Source organism: Sylvia atricapilla, chromosome 1 (assembly GCF_009819655.1).
Source record: "Sylvia atricapilla isolate bSylAtr1 chromosome 1, bSylAtr1.pri, whole genome shotgun sequence".
Lineage (NCBI taxonomy): Eukaryota > Metazoa > Chordata > Aves > Passeriformes > Sylviidae > Sylvia > Sylvia atricapilla.
This window is the reverse complement of record NC_089140.1, coordinates 120,861,891-120,868,596: the sequence shown is the minus strand read 5'-3', so window position 1 is coordinate 120,868,596 and position 6,706 is coordinate 120,861,891.

Genomic DNA, 6,706 nt, shown 5'->3' with positions numbered 1-6,706 from the left:
AATTGAGGTCAAAGAGACAAGAAAAGACATAATTTAACTTAAAAGAATCTTCTATTTGGACAGGTGTATTAATAGAGTGCAAGCCTTAGGTTTGCACTTTGAAAGAGGTTGTGACAACTTCTTGCTGCTGATAATATCAGGAATCAAAATTCTTCGTGTTTTACATTAACCAGGTTGACATAAAAAATGAGATTATTATGCAATAATGTTTAAATGAGCAGGCATTTTATGTGTTTTGTAGTAGAAACTGGCAGGAAGGTGGATCAGAGCTTGAAATTACCATGATAAATGGCAGGACCAGGTTGCTGAGTGTAAGCTCTGCTTAGTACTAACAAAATCATCTTTGTTATCATCCCTGTGTTCAGCACAAATCTGAAACACAGTTCCTCACCAAGCCACTGTGAAGAGAATTAACTCTGGCTCAGCCAAAACCAGCACAGCACCCAGACCTGAGTGTCCTTGAGGAGCCCATAATATGTGGACAAATGGATTTCAGATACTGCCTATCTCTTCCCCTTGACATTGGAAGGAGCCTGAAGAAGTATTTTAGGAAAGATCCCTATTTTGTAGGTATGCAGCATGAGAAATGGTACTCTAGTGTAGCAAAACCTATGGGTTTTTTATTCTTATGGATGAGGTGTAAAATCACAGTAGGTCAGTAAAATTCTTAAACCAGTTTTGTTTTTTTTTTTCTCTTGCAGGTCTTTCTACCACTTCTACTTCTGCAATGGTGGCAATATTTTTCTTCCCAGTTCTAGCTCCTGTAGCCTGGTCTCCAAACCTGCAACATGTTTACGCCTTCCTTTTTAAACTGGGACATCTTATTGTTTATCTGCCTTTTATACATTTTAAATTGCACTTTGCATTTCTTGATAAAAGTACTTGCTACACAGAGGCTCTGCTAGAAATTTCTCCTGCTGATGGTTCTGCTGAGGGCAAATGTGAATAGTGTTTAATCCCAGTATACCTAAGAGCCAGCAGAGGATTTTGTTTAACTGAGGGTACAAGTTAGATGTGATATATAGGTGTGTATGCAAGTGTGCATATGTATATATAGATACAGATGAATGTACATGTATTACATACCTATATACATGTGTAAGTATATATCTATAAAAGTATAGGCATTAGCATAGGGAGTTAGTATGTATATATTTTTGTCTCTGTGTGTATACATGCCTATACATAAATGTATATGTGTAGCAATTTAATAAGTGCAAAGAATCTCACTAAAAATTGTAAGCTCTGTAAAATGCTCTCTTTTGCTCCTCAAGACAGTTAAAATAAGAAATAGGACTAAATTGCACAAATAATTATCAGTATTATCATATAATAAATGAGTAAATGCGTACTTAACATCATCATTATGTACTTTTGGTCTCCAGACTCAATAGTTTGGATTATTCTTGCTTCATAGTTGTTCATTTATTAGAACTTTCAATTTAAAAGACTTTAGTCTTCTGTTCATCTGCTAAAATTTTTTGGTTTGAATTTATTTTTAGTAAGAGTCTTTAAGGAACGTCACAAAATTGACAGATCCTTTCTAATGCCCCCAAAACTGTGCATTTTAGCTTTTTAGAATAACACATACAAATTCAGGATGAAATCTTACACAGCATTAAGTAAGGCAATAAGAATGACTTACCCTCTTCATTACAAGAATAATACTAAAGATATGTGAATTGCTTTACTAAATTATTTAAATCTTAGCATTAGTTTTACTTTATTCTTCATTTTCTTTTTGGTGTTATTGAGAAGTAGGAGGCCCCTTTCACTGCATTTTAATTTTGTTTATGAAAGCAAGATAAATTCTTTTTTCTTTTAATAATTGGGCCATATTAAGTTAATGCAGTATTTAATTTTAAAGGCAAAGAACTTTTACACAGGAAACATCACATACTTAGGCGATTAATCTGTTAATATATGCTGTTATTTTTATAACTGCAATAGAATTACATGTGTAAAGCAGTTTTTCAAATTTGTCGATGAGAGCTAAGCAATACAACCAGTAGATGGCTCCAGGCTGACATCTCCCTTACACAGTGGTGCTCTGGTTTGCTGGATTGCTGGAAAAGTTTTGGCTAGAATACTCAGTGCACTGATGTATAAAATATAGGGATCAGAATGATGGATAAAAACTTCATAGCAGCCCAAATTATAGGATACCCTTCCATAAAGCTGGGAACGAGCTGAATGTTAAACTGAACGTTTCAGGAGATTTGGCTTAGGCACTTTCTTTATGTACTTGTTTTCATTTGTGCTTTTCTCACAGGTGGTAATGCACACAGAATGAAAATTTGAAGTAAAATCTAGAACATTTAAAATGCTGCATGGAGTAAAGTTTGTGCAAGTGAGAAGCTGAGCTGGAGATTGGATCCTGCTGAAAGCAAGACAAGAATCAATCTGTAACTTTATTCAGTATTGCTATTGGAAAAAAACATTTTTCTTGCTATTTAAATTAAAAATACCACAGGACTCAACAAAGTTTTTTAGCACTTATATTTTAAGAATTGAATTCTACTGAGTAATAAAAGGAAAGAAGGATTTTACTGTGACCAAAGCACTGACCAGGGATTTGTAAATTCAGGTGCTGCCTGGCAGTGCCTCAGATTTTCAACTGATCTTTACAAAATAATTTATTTAAACCCGTATTTTAATATGGAAATAAAAGTGAAATTCATAAGGAACAAAAAGTGTATGTGACAATAATATTGTGCTGTAGCCCAGATGGTTAGAAAAAGCAGGCATCAGGGAGAAGTTGCTCAATTGGATGTGTAATTTCTTATATCTTCTTGAGTTTGTTTATACACTAATTCCATGAACGGTTGAGTACCTAGTGAATACATAAGTGAGGGTATGTTTGGGTAATTGGAGCATGTATCTGTTAAAGATACAAACTTTGAATTTAGACGTTTAGCAGTTTCAACATAGGAGTGAACTAGAAAGTTGCAATAAAATGTATTATGAAATAAAGTGCATTAATGTATCCATTCATGCCACGTTTTAGATGGAAACAAAGGAAGTATAGCCAGAATTATTCACTGACTTTGGATGCCTTGGACCTGGTATTTCATAGTAATTCATAACATTAGACTGCCTATAGTCCTCTAGAAGTAACTTCCAAGAATACTAAAAGAGGAAATAAGGACAAGTTATCTCAGTCAGTTTGGTTTAGATGAAGAGCAGGTATCCTAAAGCTCAACTTCTGACTGTAGATAGCTGCAACTCCTTTATGATTTAAAATCTATGAAATGTTAAATTACACCAATGAGGTTTTACGATTCCACAACCCAAGCTGTGAGGATTTAAAATAGGGTATAAAAAAATGAGGAAAAACAGAATTACTAACAATTTTTAAAAATTATGTCTTGAACTATTCCAGTGTTGTCTTGGATTTTACACAGAAAGAGAGGTTTGAATTTTTCTGGGCACTACTCAAATTCCTTAATCTGACAACTGTTCTGCAAGTGCTACCATATTCACTATATCAAATTACTCTTCTACTGCAAAAGGGGGATTGGCTACCTCACATTTAGCATCTTCTTCAACACAAACTGTTTCCTTATTCCCAGATCTAAGTGAGATGGAGATCTTCTGAAAAAAATCCTCTCATTAATTGACCTGAAAAGATATTCATACAACTGAGATGAATTAACATTATAAAAGCAATCTCAGATGTTTCTGATCTCCTGAATGAGTCACTGATGTTCTCTTAATGCAGCCTTTCTTTTGCATGGGTTTTCTTGAATGTGAAATCACAAGGAAGCAAATACAGAATTAAATTTATAAACATTTCTTACTGTTGCTGGATCATTCCAGATTTTCAAACACTAATTCTAAACAACAGAATTCAATATTTTAACTAATGTTTTAACTAATATTAGCTACTGTAGCCAAGGGCAATTCAATATTTTAATATTACACCTTGTTTTGGTGACACTAGTGGGTCTCAGCTGCCTTCCTACTTGAACATACCTCAGAAAATACTATACAGAAATGTGACTGGTTTAGTTCTAGAATACATCAGACATAATTTAAATTTTTAATTCTTTTTTTTTTTACTTGTGACTTAATAATTCTTTTAATTCATACTTACATAGAAGTTCAACCACACAACAAATAAAGAAAAAATGTGGATTTTTTTTAAAAAATCTGTACTGGCCCAGTTTGATATCTAACCTCCCTAGCTAGTTTGTTGTTGTTGTTGTTGTTTCCTATCACAATATTCGTATATATGTCTGCATTACTTTTCTTTTGTCCTCTGTCTCCCTAAAAACACAGCTTAAAAAAAGAAATTATTATCAGTCCTATTTTTTTAAATTACCTGTAGTTATACATCATGTTAACTCCATGTCTGTTGACTGCTTTACAAAAAAAAAAAAAAAAAAAAAAAAATTCATAGGCAAAACCCAGCCACTATACAGAAGAAATTAAAAAAAAAAAAATAATTGGAAAAATAATGGAACAGCTCACATGAAACTAATCAATAAATAATTAAAAGTGAATAGCAGAATTAATGCAAATTCATTTTTGTTTATGGAAAGTAATCTGTATTTGGTCTGGCTGAGATAGAGTTCATTTTCCTGCGGCAGCCCTCACAGTGCTGTGCTCTGTGTTGGCAGCTGAAAAGGTACTGATGACACACCCTTGCTTTGGCTACTACTGAGCTGCACAAACTTTAGCTTTTCTTTTTTTGCTTTGGTAAATGGCCTTACCTCAAGGTACTAGTTGTTTCCCGTCCTATTTTCTCTGCCCTGTCGCCCACGGAATGGCTTGATGTGCACCTGGCTTCCAGCCAAGGTCAACCCACTATGTAATCCTATCAAACCATTTTTGCATTATATTTTCTGTATTACTGGTTGCTTAAAGGATGAAGAAAATTGGGATTTAGAGGTCTGTTGAACCTGTAGACTTTGACAAAGTTTGACACCACTATAAATCAGTCCTTTCTTTTGCCATCTTAGAACAAAGTAAGTTGGGGTTTTTTTTCATCATGCAGAGCTACTAAAACGAGCCTTAATAGCAAGCCTTTGTGCTAGACATAACATTGGCTAGAGAATTCCTTTTGATGGCAGAAGAAGATGTTTTTGTTCTTAACAGCAAGTGGTAAATGCATGGATTAGTTGGGTTGAGACCTTCCCACGTGGCACTATGTTTATGGCAAGTCTTTATTTGTGAAGGTGATAAGGTTGTCCAGACAACCTGTGGATGCCCCACCTGTGGAAGGCCAGGCTGAATGGGGCTGGGGGCAGCCTGTCCTAATGGAAGGTGTCCCTATCCATGGCAGGGGTGTTGAACTAGATGGTTGCTAAAGGTCCCTTCTAACCCAGGATGTTCTATGATTCTTTGATGTTGGGCTTCAGGTGCCCTCCACTGTAAAGTCCCATCAGGGACTTGGGGGTTGGGCATGGTCAAGCTTGGAACTTTGACGGGACATTGCCAAGCAACCTGACAAACATTCCATAAACATTCTGCTGAAGTTGATCAGGTAGTGTCTCTTGCTTGTGGCTTAAGATTTACAAATTAAAGACTGCGCACTGGAGGATGTATTTCTCAGGTGCTTCATGTGTAAAGATTTTGGACCAGCCAGTGTTTAAATTGGCCACTGGTGTCTTGCTTTTGAGATTGCAAGATGTAGAGAGATCTTCAAGCCAGAGCATCTTTTATATCTGGGCTGGTATCTTGTGAACTGAAATGATCACTTCATGTCGTGACTTTTAGTAGATTTAACCTGCCCTCTAAATTGATCTTCTTGGCACCAGAATTGCCTTCATGTTTAATTAAGTTTTCTTTCATGCTTGTGAATAATTTTATAATGTCCTGTTGAGTTAAGAAATGGTAGGAAGTTGGATACAGGCAAAGTGAAGCAGTCCTAGCATTTCTACTTGTGTGTCTGTGACTCTTTGCGCAAATTGAAGCCCAAACTGAAGCCCAAACTGACATTGTTTTCTGAAAGGTTTTCAAAGTATATCAGCAAGGAGATATTATTTTTTCTAGCATATGTATTCATGGAAAAATCAGCATGAGACCTTAATTCTGGTTAAGAGAAGACTAAGCAACCTGTTGTCTGAGGATGGCTGTGAAATAAAAATCACTTACTGCTATCATGCTGAGCAACTTAAGTGCTATGAAAAAATGCTATAATTTCTTTTTTTGTTTTCTTCCTAAGATCTTCAGAATTATATTTTTTCTCACTAAATGAGATTCTTTTTGTACTGCATTCATCGAGAAGGGAAAATTAACTGAAACCGATATGTGTCTGCAAATCCTCAAACACTTGTTTTTAAACCTCTCTATAAAAAACCTAAGCATTTGACATAATTTTTAAGTAGTGTTGAAAAACTTGGCTTGAAAAGAGAGTCAATGACTCTTGCTTTGTGCATACTATATTAAAGTATCATGCTGACTACCTATGTTGTTTTCAGTGCTTGTTTTTTGTACTCACCTTTGCTCTTACATGTCAATTTTGTATCTTAGTACTGCACAAGCAGTCTTGCAAAGAAAAAAAAAAAAGGGATGACACAGGAAAGACACCTACACAGCAAAGAATGGAGTGGGGTGTTCCACTGCACAGAAGTAGATACTGTAAAGAAATTATTTAGTTATAATTTTAATTTAGCTGAAGAAACCTTTTCCCAAAGCTTAGTTTAGTCTAATATTTTATTCATGCTCTCTAATTATAATTTAACATCTTACTATTACAGTC